Below are 15,580 nucleotides of genomic sequence, written 5' to 3' on the forward strand. Positions count from 1 at the left end.
AGGTACTGAGTAAGTAAGCATAAAGAAAAGGGAAAGAGAGGACAAGAAGAAAGGAAGGAAAAAGGGGAAGTGACAGGGAGAGTGAGAAAATATAGGAATTGGCCTTTCTTTCTTTCCTTTTCCTTTTCCAGGCCTCGGTTTCCAGAGGATATGAGATACAAGTAGATCAGATAGATGTCAGGGGTATGTTGAAGTGGGGTGGGAGGTGGGAGGGTTAAAAGGAAGGGAGTTATGGGGAGAAAATGATTTGAAACTAGTGTTTTATGAGATTTTGTAATGTTATATTTTACACTATGGAAATGTGTATTGTTTTACTTGAAAAATGAATAAATATTTAAATTAAAAAAAAAAAACTCTTATAAAAGATGAAATATTAGTTGGAGAGAGATGGAAATGCTTCCGTTGTGCAGGCCATTCTGTACGCTACATTTACATATAAGAATCATATTTGTGGCTTGGGGAGAAAGCCAGGAAAATGCATGGAATGGTTAGATGACGCGGGGGTGCGACAGTCGGATGGTGTTTGGTACTGTTGCGATCGGGCTGACGCGCTGGTGTCAGAAATCCAATCCTTGACTTGGTGTTCAGGTCCGTCTCGGCCCAATTGAACTTGGGCAGGTCCATACACAGTACCTCTTGTGGGCAGGTCAGGACCACCTCCCCCAGAGTCAATTGGCCGAAGACTAATGTCCCGCCCATGTCCAAATAGCAATAAATTGAACGCACGGACATTTGTACAGGGTGATCCATACAGAGCTGGTTCGATTGACCAATGGATTGCTAAGTTTCTGGCTTGCTCCAGCCGCAGGGTAAAGTGTTATTCTGTCTTTTTATTCCCTTTTATTTTATAGTAATTAGTCATTTGTGTGTCTTCTTATATCTTTTGTATTTTCTGTAACTTGTTATATTTTGTACATATTTTATGCACTGCCCACTTTGGGAAATTAAATCTTAAAATTAATTAGTGAACTTCTGTGTATTTAAGCACGTGCTCATATCTTCGGAGAGACTAGATCGGAAAGATTAGATTGGGTTATATTGTATTGTATTTTAAAACGCTCGGTTAAGCTCATTGCCAATCTGTATGCAACTGCACTGTGAGTGGGCAGATTGCAAAGGTAACAGATCTGCCAGACGTGTGTGTGTACGTACGTGTGTGTGTGGTCTCAACAGACCGTTCTGCGGATAAACTGTTGGGTGGTGGAAGGCTACCTTTGTGGTGCATCTGGTGTAGGGGTGTGTGGACAGTGGAAGGGTTATCAACACCGGGGTTCAAGCTAGGATAGCTGAAAGGACCTTTAGAAGGGTGTGTGATTACTAAGCTGGTCCTCAACTCTAATCAGGGCACCAGGTTGTATGTAAGATCCTATCTGCCAGTGTGTGGTCGACCAGCTGGATTGGAGTGGAGTCTCCATCCGGTGGTGGCCAGAGGTAGTGTGGGCTGTGAAAAGGCATCACGGCTGATCTTATATACGGTTTGAGATATTCAAGTGTAAATCCCTTTATTATCCCCTCTTTACCACCCTGTCGCGGCCGCACGCGTGCGTCACGGTTAGCTAGTCGCTGTGGGCGTGGCGTGTGGTGGACACGTGACAGGGTGATCGTTTAACGGATCCTTGACAGAGTAGATAAAAGAATAAATCAAAATAAGTGTGTATAGGCTGCTGCGAATAATGAGTATACGTCCTCAGAACTAGGGATGCACCGAAATTTCGGCCACCGAAACATATCAGACGAAAATAGCCCTATCAGTAAATGCCGATTGGAAAAATTTAGCCGATGCAGGGGACTGTGTGTACTGCAGAAGTGAGGGGGGGAGTGGAGGAGAAAGGCAGAGAAGAGCAGTATATACAGTGACTGGCTGTCACTATAGGTCAGTGCCGGTTTTTAAATGCAATTACCGTCTTTTTTTTTTTCTTCACTACAGCTCACAGAATAAGCGGTTTCTTTTAGCTGGGGGAAAGTGCCAAGTTTCCTTTTAGTTTCTTTCCCCGAGCTAAAAGAAACAGTTTCCTCCAGGGACAGTGACAGCTCATTGAGCTATAGTGAAGAAAAACAAAAAGCCAGCAATTGCATTTAAAAACCAGCAGTGACGTATAGACCCTGATTTACTATTGTGCCTAGGCACTTTTCTGTGAGCTAACATCTACCGTATTTTCTGGCGTATAAGACGACTTTTCAACCCCTGAAAATCTTCTGAAAAGTCGGGGGTCGTCTTATACGCCGGTGCGAGCCGGGCGGCACTTTTTCGAGGGGCGGCGCGGCGCCGCCCCCCCTCCTCCTCCAACGGACACCAAGTACAGGGGTGGGCAGAGGGGCTGCTGTACCTTACATGGCTCCGGTCCCACGATGATCCGGTCCAGGAAGCGCGGCTGCTCCTTCTTTCAGTTCGGCTGCTCGATGGTCACGCGGCCGCTCGGCTCCGCCTCCTCACCGGTGATTGGGCGCCAGCACTGGAAAGGCAGACAGACGACCAATCACCGGCGAGGAGGCGGAGCCGAGCGGCCGCACTGGAAGAAGGAGCAGCTGCTCCTCTCCCCCACTGACACCAACGATGGGGCACTATTCCTCCTCCACACTGACACCAACCATGAGGCACTGTTCCTCTCCCACTGACACCAACCATGAGGCACTGTTCCTCTCCCACTGACACCAACCATGAGGCACTGTTCCTCTCCCACTGACACCAACCATGAGGCACTGTTCCTCTCCCACTGACACCAACCATGAGGCACTGTTCCTCTCCCACTGACACCAACCATGAGGCACTGTTCCTCTCCCACTGACACCAACCATGAGGCACTGTTCCTCTCCCACTGACACCAACCATGAGGCACTGTTCCGCTCCCACTGACACCAACCATGAGGCACTGTTCCTCTCCCACTGACACCAACCATGAGGCACTGTTCCTCTCCCACTGACACCAACCATGAGGCACTGTCCCTCTCCCACTGACACCAATGATGGGCCGCTATTCCTCCCACTGACACCAATGATGGGCCGCTATTCCTCCCACTGACACCAATGATGGGCCGCTATTCCTCCCACTGACACCAATGATGGGCCGCTATTCCTCCCACTGACACCAATGATGGGGCGCTATTCCTCCCACTGACACCAATGATGGGGCACTATTCCTCCCACTGACACCAATGATGGGGCACTATTCCTCCCACTGACACCAATGATGGGACACTATTCCTCACACACTGACACCAATGATGGGACACTATTCCTCACACACTGACACCAATGATGGGACACTATTCCTCCCACTGACACCAATGATAGGACACTATTCCTCCCACTGACACCAATGATGGGACACTATTCCTCCCACTGACACCAATGATGGGGCACGATTCTTCCCACTGACACCAATGGTGGGGCACTATTCCTCCCACTAATGATGGGGCACTATTCCTCCCACTGACTAATGATGGGGCACTATTCCTCACACACTGACACTAATGATGGGGCACCATCATTGGTGTCAGTGGGAGGAATAGTGTCCCATCATTGGTATCAGTGGGAGGAATAGTGCCCCATCATTGGTGTCAGTGGATGAAATAGTGCCTCATCATTGGTGTCAGTGGGAGGAGTAGTGCCTCATCATTGGTGTCAGTGGGAGGAGTAGCGCCCCATCATTGGAATACCATACTGAAATAGCATACCATATTGAAATCAAATCTGATGTTTTTTCATTTTTATTTGGTGTGCGTTGGAAGAGGGGTAGTCTTATACGGCGAGTATAGCTCAAACCCTATATTTTAACAGGAAAAGTAGGGGGTCGTCTTATACGCCCAGTCGTCTTATACGCCGGAAAATACGGTACTTTTTAATAGCAACCGTCTACTTTTAGACTGCAAAGAAATTTATTAAAAGAGAAGCGTCAACAAGTAGGCTCCAAATCGAATTTACTAACGAGACACAGATCAGGAATCAGACTCAAAAAGCAGACTTGCTAAGAAGCACGTCTAACCATGAAAAATCACTGCAGAGACATGTTCACATTGAAATTTGCTTTGCCAAATATCAGGACTTCACTTTAAACAATATCTGACATTTCAAAAAAATTTTAAAATGTGTAAAAAATAGTTTTGTTTTTTTTTAAAGCAAGTTGTCACAGTGAAGAACTGGACACTTTTCCAGTGTCTATGGCTGGATATAACGGAGCATGTGCAGAACACATTTTAGACATCTTCTGTGGGCGCTTTCTTTTTAGACCCTGTTCAATAGTAAATCTCTGTGTGGAATCCACTGACAGCTGGCACTCGATCGCGTCTACTGTGTTTCACAAACAGCACTAGGCATATCTTTATGTATTCTAATTTGATTATTTGATTTCCTTAGTTCTATTGATTCTATTTTTGTTTCTTATCCTTTATATTTTTTTCTGTAATGATTTTACTTATTTTGAAGGTCTAGATAATATTTTGACAGCTGGTATGGTATGTATATTAGGGGGTAACTCCATGCCGAAATAAAAAAAAAAAAAAAAAAAAAAAAAAAAAAAAGTGTTGGGTTCCCCCAAAAATCCATACCAGACCCTTATCCGAGCATGCAGCCCGGCAGGTCAGGGACCGGGGGGGGGAAACGAGCGAGCGCCCCCCCCCTTTCTGAACCATACCAGGCCACATGCCCTCAACATGGGGGGTGCTTTGGGGCAGGGGGGCTCCCCCCCAAAGCACCTTGTCCCCATGTTGTTAGGGACAAGGGCCTCTTCCCCACAACCCTGGCCGGTGGTTGTGGGGGTCTGCGGGTGGGGGGCTTATAAGAATCTGGAAGCCCCCTTTAACAAGGGGGCCCCCAGATCCCGCCCCCCCCCCTACGTGAATGAGTATGCGGTACATGGTCCCGCTACTAATTCACAAAAAAACAAAGGGTAGTGTAAAAAAAAAAAAAACCACAGGACAGGGTCCTTGACAAGTCCTTTAATAAAACAATGTCCCCCGAAGTAGATCCAACGTCAATCACAGTGTCAGGCACCCGCGAGCCAAAAAAGAAAAGAAAATTTTTAAAAAAAACGTTCCGCTCCCGACGGAGGCTCACCAGCCTTATGCAGTGAGCCAGGGTGATGTGTGGGGTGGGATCTGGGGGCCCTAAAGGGGGCTTCCAGATTCTCATAAGCCCCCCACAACCACCGACCAGGGTTGTGGGGAAGAGGCCCTTGTTCCCATCAACATGGGGACAAGGTGCTTGGGGGGAGGAGCCCCCCTGCCCCAAAGCACCCCCCCCATGTTGAGGGCATGTGGCCTGGTATTGATCAGGGGGGGGGGTGCTCACTCGTCCCCCCCTTTCTTGACCTGCCGGGCTGCATGCTGGTATAAGGGTCTGGTATGGATTTTGGGGGGAACCCCATGCGTTTTTTTTTTTAATTTCGGCATGGAGTTACCCCTTAATATCCATACCAGACCCGAAGGGCATGGTATGGATGGGAGGGAGGACCCCACGCTGTTTTTTTTTTTTTTTTTTATGGTGCTGCTTTGTAATTCTGGCTTTTTTGGTCTTCACTATAGCTCAGAAATTCAGCTGTCACTTCCCCCGGCTCAAAGAGAAAGTTTTGGTTGAGTTTATTACCTTAAAGGTAACAAGGTTGACTTTTAGGTAATGAAAATGAAGAAATTGTTCTGTAACTTCAGGGAAAGTGACAGCTAAGCTTGTGAACTATAGTGAAGGACAAAAAAAGCACGCCATTAGCATTGAAAAATCAGCACCGACATACACTTCGTATTGTGAACCAAATTATTCGAACATTTGTAAACCGACCAATTAATTTGAATAGTTTCGCATTTGTACACCAAATATGACGTTCCCCGAGGCGTTGGTAAACTGAGGTACAGCTGTATTAGTATTGCAATCCTTTGTATTGGGACACATAGATCCAACATACATCAGAATTGGCAACATAGCACAACATTTGTGTCACATTCAAGATATCTGGCTAGTTACACTGACCTTGCCCAGGGACTTAGGGTTGATTCACAGCACAGAAATACAGGGTGGATTAGCATCGCAGCTCTGTGGATTAGTGGTTAGCACTGCTGCCTCACAGCTTTAGGGTTGTCGGTTTGAATCCCAACCACGGCAAGAAAGTAGCGTGAACTCCCTGTGTGGCTGTCTTCAAATAGATATTCGGCAACATCTTTGCTTTCTGTCTAAATGATCCCTAGAATGTGAATTAGAATGATGCCTTGTCTGTTGAAACACCTTCAAAGCTGCACCTAATGTGAATGTCTCACAATGGGATGAGATAAGGGCCTGGACTACTAATAGATTTCATAATGCTGGTTTACAATCCACCCCCTTTTGTGAAGGATTTGTCAAGCAAAGAGCTGAGAGAGAAGAGTGAGCGAGAGATACATACTGAAGAGTGATAAAGAGACATACAGAAGAGTGCAAGAGAGAGAAAAGGCTTGGGTGCGGAATCCACACATCAAAATTGTTACAAATACCGGCGTGGATTTTTCCCCCAAATGCATAGCAGACCCTTATCCGAGCAGGCAGGTACCTTCAAAAGATTTATTTTCCTTTGTTGATTTACCTGGTTCGTTCACACTATATGCAATTGAAAATTGCGCTTTAAGTTGCCAATTTTACCGTGTTTTCTAGAGATTTTCAAACTAGTTGTCATTTTAATTGTGTTTAGCATTGCGATTTCTTTTGGAGTCTAGATGTGAAATTGCTACTAAATGGCCCAAAAGTTCGACAAGAACTACCTTTGAAATCGTGCTGCAACAAATGGCATACGTTAATACACTCACATTCACATCCATTAGATCCGATATCATGTACGATGTCAATTCACAAATCGCACATGAAATTGCACACCCTGGATGCGACTTGTCATGCGATTGGCATGGCCAGCAACTTTCCATTTGCATGGCAAATTGAACACAATGTTACTTGGGGCTAACACCACAGTCACATCTAATCCGATGTGGCAATTGCCCAACTTACAGTGAAGTTGCACATCCAGTTGGATGTAAACAGAGCCTACAGTGGACAATAGGATGCAACTTGGTCTACGATTTTCAAGTCGCCTATCATGCCAATTGCATGCCAAATCGCAAACAATGTTACTGGGGGCCACCCGGTCACATTAAAGCAGATTTCTAAGTGGTATTATTTACACTACAGTCACATCATGTGACTTACAGTGAAGTCACATGATTTCAAAGTCTGGGGACATGCTGATTTAAAGTGCGATTTGCAAGACATTGACAGATCTCTCTGCAAAACGCATGAAAAGTAGTGCATTCATTACTTTAGAAATTGTTGCGGCTCCAACCAAGTTGGAACCACACCAATATGAACGCTCTAATAGCGGTCACATTGAGTGCGATTTGGCATGTGATTTGCATGACATGCGACTTGCAAATCGTATGCCAAGTCGCACCCTACTGTCTGCTATTAGAGCGGTCACATTTAGCGGTGCATTTCCGACACTGATTTCTAAAGTAGTACATTTACTACTTTTGTGGCGATTTGCATAGATATCTGTGTCAGATATTTTGCAAATCGCAAGGAAATCGGCATCTTCACTGTACGTCGCACAATTTCTAAATCAGCTTTGATGTGACCGCGGTGTAAGGCCTTTTTATGTTTGATTTCCTGAGTGTTTTTCCGATTTATGGGAAATGCCACATACTAGCAAAAGTGAATTGACATTTTCAGTATTGCATGCGAGATGTGGTCATGTGACTGCCTTAACTCATGCGATAATCTGGAGTGAATTGTGCCCATAGGGCCAAGAAATATTGCCAATAGGGTTTCCTTTCACATCCCTGTTCAATGTTCTGTTGTATGCTGCACAGGTACACTTCACTGTGGCTTTATTTCTGACTCTGATTTGTGGGGCCTGTATACCAAGGGTTAATGCAGGTGGGAAGAGAATAATCAGGTGCAAACACTTTCTCTGACCAAATGAATGACAGTGATGGGTGTGGCCTACCTTATATAAAGAGATGCAGTAGTGATTTTTGCCTTGTACAGGCCACATTATTTCTGCAAGTCCTTGTCTGTGGTGGTTTAGGGGAGAAAGATATTGTGGTGAATTGCCCCAGGCCACACTCACGCTGTGTTTTGATGTGGGCTGTAAATGTTTTGCATGTTCTTCCTTCTAAGGTGTGTTTGTGTATTATTGTACAATGATTGTGTGTTTATTATCTTTGCATTGTAATCCTAACACATGTCCATTGCTCTTCTCTTCCAAGTTTGCTTTATTTAGACTGAAATGCAGTTTTCAGACAAACATGATGAGAAATGTATGTGTGGGGGATTTGGGGAGGTGTTATTTTGGCACGTATGTATTTTTATATTGATATTTTGATCTGCAGCTTGTTTTGTGGATAGATAAGCCTACTACATGATTTATATTAACTGTTTTCTGCTATAACCTGTGAAAGCACAGTTCATTAGAAGTATAATCTTTTAGATTGTAAGCTCTTATGAGCAGGACCATTCTATTTTAGCAACATTAATCCTGTCTTTTTTTTTTTTTAACCAAGATATTGAATGTAGCTACTTGTTGCTGTCCAAATAAATGTGGAATGTGTATTTGATCAATAAACATTTGGACTATTTATTTTTTGGGGGGGATTATTTCATGTTCTAGTCGAATGTAGCACAGTGGCTAAATGGTTAGCATTTCTGCCTGGCAGTACTAGGGTTGTTGGTTCAAATCCCAGCCACGGCACCTCCTGCCTGGAGTTTGCATGTTCTCCCTGTGCCTGTATGGTTTTCCTCCCACACTCTAAAGACATGCTGGTAGGTTAATTGGATCCTGTCAAAATTGGGCCTAGTATATTTATGAATGTAAGTTAGGGACCTTAGATTGTACGCCCCTTGAGGGTTAGGGACTGATGTGAATTAACAATATATATGTAAAGTGCTGTGTAGATTGACAGCGCTATATAAGTACCATAAATAAGTGTACTAGCACCCCTAACACTTATTTTTGCTAGCTATATAATATGCCCAAATCTACCTTGTTTAGAGCGCACATATGCAAGTATGTCCAAACTAACCAACCAAAAGCCCCCTATTGCACCAAGACCATGTTATGTACCAATGAATAGGTCGTGTTCAATGTCCAGCTAGCTATTCTTTTTCAATAATCCTAACAGTAATAAATTGGGCCCCCCAATTTATGTTGACTTTGGGCCTTTACCGGCAAATATATATTCACCAATGTCATATACACAGAGCTGCAAGCATACATTCACCAATGTCATATACACAGTATAGCTGCAGGCATACATTCACCAATGCCAAATCCACAATACAACTGCAAACATATATTTGCGAATGTCATATACACAATGGAGCCGCATGTAAAATTGCTATGGTGTACAAATCAACGCCAAGATGGCTGTTGGAGGAGGCGCTAGAGCAGCTGTCATACTAGAAATGCGCCATGACGTTTGGGGAAAGTTGTTGGCACCCACCCACGAGTGGTAGTGGGGAGTGTTAGTGGATGGGAGTGTAGTTAGGAGAGTTTAGTGGTAATTTGCAAGTCTATTCTTTAGTTTTGTGAATTGTTCTTTTGTGAAATTCCAGACCACATCTGGACATGGCGAGATCGCTGTTCTCCACCGAGGGGCTGATCCTCATTTGCCGGGGAAACATTACTAATGTTGTATTTTCAGTTGAAAACATGTCCAATTCCTAGATCAATTGAAGTACATAGCAGATGTTCAAGGTTCTTCAGGTGGCACAGACACAAGCATACACCCAGGGCCAGTGTTCGATATCACGGGGCCCCGTACAGCCTACCTGGCAACCCCCCACCGCCAGAGAAAATATCCAAATTATATTTATGGTAAAAATGCACTAAAAACATTAATGGACATAATCCCAACCATATTCCTGTGAAATCTAAATGCTAAAACTGTACTGAGTTCCTAAATAAAGCTGTGCGTGTAATTGAGGTCTTGGGGCTCAGTCACATGGGTGCTGTGGCCTGTAGAGTGGGGAATCAGTGGTTTGTTTTTGTGGCTATCGCCGTTTGCAGGCAACCTGTTACACTATGGAAATGCTGCAGGTTATAATTTGACAAGCATATGGGTGCAGGTGTACAGCCCTGAACACAGTGAGCATTCAGGGCCACTTCCCCACACATGCACACCTGTCAGATGACAACCTGTGTTCATACAGCTGCTGTGTCCCCATAGTGTAACAGGTGTCTCCAGCCACATGAACAACCCCCTCATTCATGCTGTACAGGCCAGAGGACCTGTGTGAATGGGGCATTTGTTACTCTTTTTTTTTTCCTCAGCTCATTAATTTCAATGGGCTGCCTAACGTGTGGGAACATGCAAAAATACTGCAGGCATATTATTTTTAAAGTGTGTTGCACCTAACCGCACAGTAGTGTGGTGCCATGCGTTTTGGTGGCTGTGAATGCCTGTGTGTTTACTAGACATGTGAAGGTGCAATTAGATTTTCATCATGGTACCTACGCAAATCTGCAGAGGGCATTGCATTTCTTTGCTGTGCTGGAAAACAACATGCTCTTGCATGCGTTTCTGCACCACAAATGGTGTGAACAAGTCCTAAGGGCCAGTTCACACTATAGAAACAGTCTAGATGTGTTCCAGATGTTTTTGCATGCACTATTTTGATGCATGTTTAGCATGTTCCAGTGCATTTTGATGTGTTCCACTGCATTTTTTATGCATTCCAGTTAATTTTTTTCCCCTCTCTTTTTCTTAAATTTAATTAGGGACATGTGCGTTCCAGGGCATTTTACCGCGTTCCAGTACAGTTCTATGCATAAACAATGCCGCCTGTTTGTCTTTTTTGGCAGCACCTGCAACACACTGGAACTTCAAGTGCTGATGTGAACTATGACATTGACAACCATATAACCTTTCTGTGCGTTTTGGATGCCAAAAAAAGCAACTGAAACACATGTAGTGTGAACTGGCCCTAAAGGTTATTATAGGTCAGGGAACGGGACTGACCAGGAATTGTGAATTCAATCAGACTAGTGGTGAGATACAATCAGGAATCATATAATAATGTGAGATCTGAGCTGGAGGTGATAGGAAATGAGACACATTAACAAGAGGAGGGAGGAGGAGGAATTCCAGTCCGCTATTATGTTTTACATGAAAAGTCTTGCGGCTGCAACAATGTATCTATTTGTATCTGAATGGATACAAATGGATACATTGTTGCAACCGCAAGACTTTTCATGTAAAATATAATAGTGGAGCTCTCTGCAGGGACAGAAGTAAAAATGCCGGCCATAGACGGGACGAAAATCGGCTGTTTTTTTACCATTGCTGGTAACGTCAACCTATTGAATGATCGATTTTTTGTTTTTTGTTTTAAAAAAAACGGCTGGTTTTTGATCCGTCTATGGCCTACATAAGAACAGAAACTCAGACATATACTAGGCCCAATTAACCTAACAGCATGTCTTTAGAGTGTTGGCAGAAACACACCCGTGCAGAGAAAGCATGCAAACAGAGATGCAAACAGGTGCAGCCATGACTGGGATTAGAACCCATGACCCACGTGCTGTAAGTTCTGAGTTCTAACCACTAAGCCACTGAGGGAGACAGAGTTTGAGCTGCAATGCAGAATAGTTATATCATTTAAAAATAACGATAAAGCGAGCGCTGGTCAAATTATATAGACTACTAAAATGGTATTACACAAGATAAATATAGGTATAGATATGAAGGTAGCAGCTAGCACTCAGGGTATTGGCAACAGTCCCAGAATAGAAATATGTTACAGTAATAGTGTAGCGCTATAAATGCATGTTATCAATCAAACGCATGTAAAATAAAAACTGGTAAATGGTGCTCAAAAAAGTTTATATAATCATTCCTGAATAATGGATTGTCCTTCCTGTGAGAGTACCAACTCAGAGAGTGCCCATCAATGGCACGTGTGGTACTTATTTGCACGTTTTTGATTTTACATGCGTTTATGATTGATAACATGCATTTATAGCGCTGCACCGTTACCTTAACATAGAATAGTTACATGATTAAAGAGAATGAAGATACATAATTATATTGGGAAATTAGAACTAGACATTCCCAATTATTTGAGATATAAGTGTGAAAATGTTTGACATTTGAAAATAGAATGTACGACATTCATTAGGAAATGCATTAGTTGTCTGATCATTTTGGAGAAACAGCAACCCAAAAAAAAAAAATTAATAGGTGTACTTTAAATTATAAGTATTCTCATATGCAAACACAAAAACGCCAACAAAGCCTGCGGTTGTGCGCCACCTAAGGAACATATTTGCACCTAAGAATGTGCCAGAAGCGATTCCACATTTACTAACAGGAAAGAGTCTACGAAGTAGACGCTTTTCAATGAGTTTGCTAGACACCTTTCAGAAGACTGACAGGTCTAGATTGTTTGAATTGAGTCTGCCTGAATGTTCAGCATCTGCTGGTAGACTCAATTCTTAGTAAATCAGGGCCATAGTGACAGCCAATAAGGGAACCTCTCTGTATATACACTGCTCCTCTCCTGCCCCGCTCTTTGCACACACTACCCCCCCCCCCTCCAAAAATGGCCTGTCACTCATATGCTATAACATACTGCAGGGGTGTAAAACTATAGGCCCTCCAGCTGTTGGGAAACTACAAGTCCCATCATGCCCCTGCCTTTGGGAATCATACTTGTAACTCTCAATGCCTCATGGGACTTGTAGTTTCGCAACAGCTGGAGGGCCACTAGTTTGACACCTGTGACATAGGGGACTACTAGGAGCTCTCTTTCAGTGGTATTTCATCATCTGTGCGGTTTTTATTTTTTGCACTATAAACAAACTCCGACAACTTCGAAAAAAATAAATATTTTTGACTTTTTGCTATTAAACATGTCCAGAAAAAAAAAAATGTCCTCAAATTTAGGCCAAAACGTATTTGCTACAGGTCTTTGCTTAAAAAAAAAAAATCCCAATATGTGTAAATTACGTGAGTTTGTGAAAGTTACAGCGTTTAAAAATGGCGGTATATATACTGGGCTTTTTTTTTTCTTTTTTTAACGTTTACTAGTAATGGCAGCGATCAGAGACTTATAGCGGAACTGCAGCAGGCATTCTGACACTCAAGGGAACTGACTTGGTGTCACTGACATCCCCAGTGACACCAATACAGTGATTAGTGCCATGCAAAGCAGTGTGCAGGAGCTGACTGTTTACTAACAGTTCTCCCCAACATCAGAGATCCTCAGCAATCACCAGGCGCCGGTGAATAGTCACCGGGCTGGGACCCAGTGATTGGCAGCTGCAAATGGCAACACGGGTAGGGGGTGCGCACGCGCCCCCCCCCCCACCCAGAAATGCAAAATCATGTATATATACACACACACACACACACACACGATTTTGCGCACAGCTGCTGCCCTGTAGCAGTATTTCTGGTATGGGGCGGAGCTGAAGCAGTTAAAAGTAACGCAGTCCGTATCGCAAAAAATGGCCTGGTCAGGAAGGGAGGGGTAAATCCTATGGAGGGCAAGTGGTTAATTATATAGGGTTTTTGGTGGTTTATTATGCGTTTAGCAGAGTGCAGTGCTTTGTTACTCTAGGGATATTAGTCTAGAAAGTTGATGAAAGTCTTCTACAAAGAAAAAAAAATTTAATGTGAAAGTAAAGACCTCCAGCATTTTCTAATGCAGCCTCTCAACAAGGGTGCCTTGGCAAAATGTCTAAAAGCTGGCCAAAACTTGTATACAAGCCAGCGGGTGGAACAAGCCTGCCTTTTAGTTACACAAAGCCACAGGTTTTTTGTTTTGTTTTTTTATTGTGCACCATTATGACCTCCTGACAACCAATGACATAATCAGCTGATAAGGAAGATGTCAGCTGCCTACACACCATCCTAGTTTGACCCTCCCCTGCCCCTCAGTGCTGGAGTCACAGCTCAGTGATGGAGAAAGACTGAGGGAAAAGAGAAATCATAGATACTAGTCAGTACCAGTGAGCGAAGGTGTATTTGTTTTGGAATAATAAATCACCTCTGATGTTGGGTGTCCTAGATGTGGATGTTGCTGCATTATATATAAAACTATTAGAATAGTTTTTCAGAATGGGGTGCCCTTTTAAAATTATGGACAGTCCTGAGGCACCCTATTTTATATTGTCCGTGATTTTAAAGGGTGCCTTGACTGAAAAAAGGTTGAGAAACACTGCTCTAATGTATCAGAATGCCAATCAGATAAGGAAGGCTTGCTGGGAAAACTGACAGTGAACAAGAGGCGTACACACAGCCAGAAGAGAAACTTCCAGTGGGAAGGGCGTGGTAGTAAATTCCAAACACCGAATTAGGTAAAACATTCTTGTGTTGAGAACAATGTTGGGAGGGAGGGGCTGGAGGCCCAGAAAGTTTACACAAATCCAACATTCAAACTTGTGCTCCAACGATTCGGGACCTGTTACATAGCTGCAGAACAGTATGGATATATTTTCCTGTAACAAGAGGATATTCGGAAAGCTAGGCGGATACCGTGGAAGGAGTTCTGGCAAAGCTGTTCATTTTACATTTCCTCATTCTCAATTACTAAGAGACGCCCTAGCACGTGACCGAAACGAACCCCACGCTTAGAAAAGGTACGACGCGAGCAAGTTCAACCATTATTTGCCAAACAGCACGAAGAAGAATGCAATGCTATAACGACGATAAACACATCCCGAACATAACTATACAGTGTCATTTTAGTTTGCAATGTACTCACCTGTCTCTCACTTCGCCTATCTAACGTAGCTTTAGAAACTAAGGAGGAAAATAAAGCCCAGCCAAACTTTATCCAGCTCGGGGAGTTGGTGAAGGAAACAGGATGAGACTGGCAGTTCCTGTCTATAGACTCCTCCCACTTTGATGACCGTCTGCTGCTCCTACTCGCCGGGAAAGTGAGGGATCTTATCTGGCATTCCAGAGAAGCCAGCTTGTGGGTGAGTCACACCTCTACAAGGTGGTGACAGGAAGTTCCAGCTATGGCTTTCTATGTTTCTCTAATGGCCAGGCTTGACTACACATGATATTGAAGGCGCATGCCTGTTCAGCTCAAGCAAGAACACAAAAATAAATGAAAGCAGCTTCATCCCTTTCCACATTCTTTCACCTGGCCCTCACCCCCCCCCCCTGCATAATGCAGAAAGAAAGATTAGGTTCACACCTATGCGTTTTGCAGAAATGCACAGTATTCCATTTAACACCCCAGTCACAGCGGGTGCGACATGGCATGCGATTTGCATGCCATGCGACTTGCAAATCGTATGCCAAGTCGCACCCTATTGTACGTAATTAGAGCCGTCAAATCGGTATGGTTCCAACTTGGTTGGAGCCGCACCGATTTCTAAAGTAGTATGTGTACTACTTTTGGTGCGATTTTGCATAGACCTCTGTGTCAGATGCAGGGGCGGACTGACCATTTGGAAACTCGGGCAGTGCCCGGGGTCAGTAGGGGGCCCCGTGAGATGCCCCTGGTACCTTTTTCATAGGCTTTTTTGAGTGGGCAAGGACACAGGCCCCATGATCCCCTATTGCCCAGGGGCCCCATGAGTTGTCAGTCCGCCCCTGGTCAGATCTCTTGCAAATC

The 15,580-nt window shown here is 44.0% G+C and overlaps 1 protein-coding gene across 1 annotated transcript in view; it reads right to left on the reverse strand.

The window, feature by feature from the left end:
* Positions 1 to 14,894, reverse strand: part of CTNNA1 (catenin alpha 1) — a 274,271-nt gene extending 259,377 nt beyond the window's left edge. Inside the window, exon 1 of the mRNA XM_089657034.1 lies at positions 14,717 to 14,894. The gene's annotated coding sequence lies outside the window, so the exon portion shown is untranslated. The remainder of the gene's footprint in view (positions 1 to 14,716) is intronic.
* Positions 14,895 to 15,580: the final 686 nt, after the last annotated feature.

Source organism: Staurois parvus, unplaced genomic scaffold, assembly GCF_062004578.1.
Source record: "Staurois parvus isolate SC_StPar_1 unplaced genomic scaffold, SC_StPar_1.0 ptg000958l, whole genome shotgun sequence".
Taxonomy (NCBI): Eukaryota; Metazoa; Chordata; class Amphibia; order Anura; family Ranidae; genus Staurois; species Staurois parvus.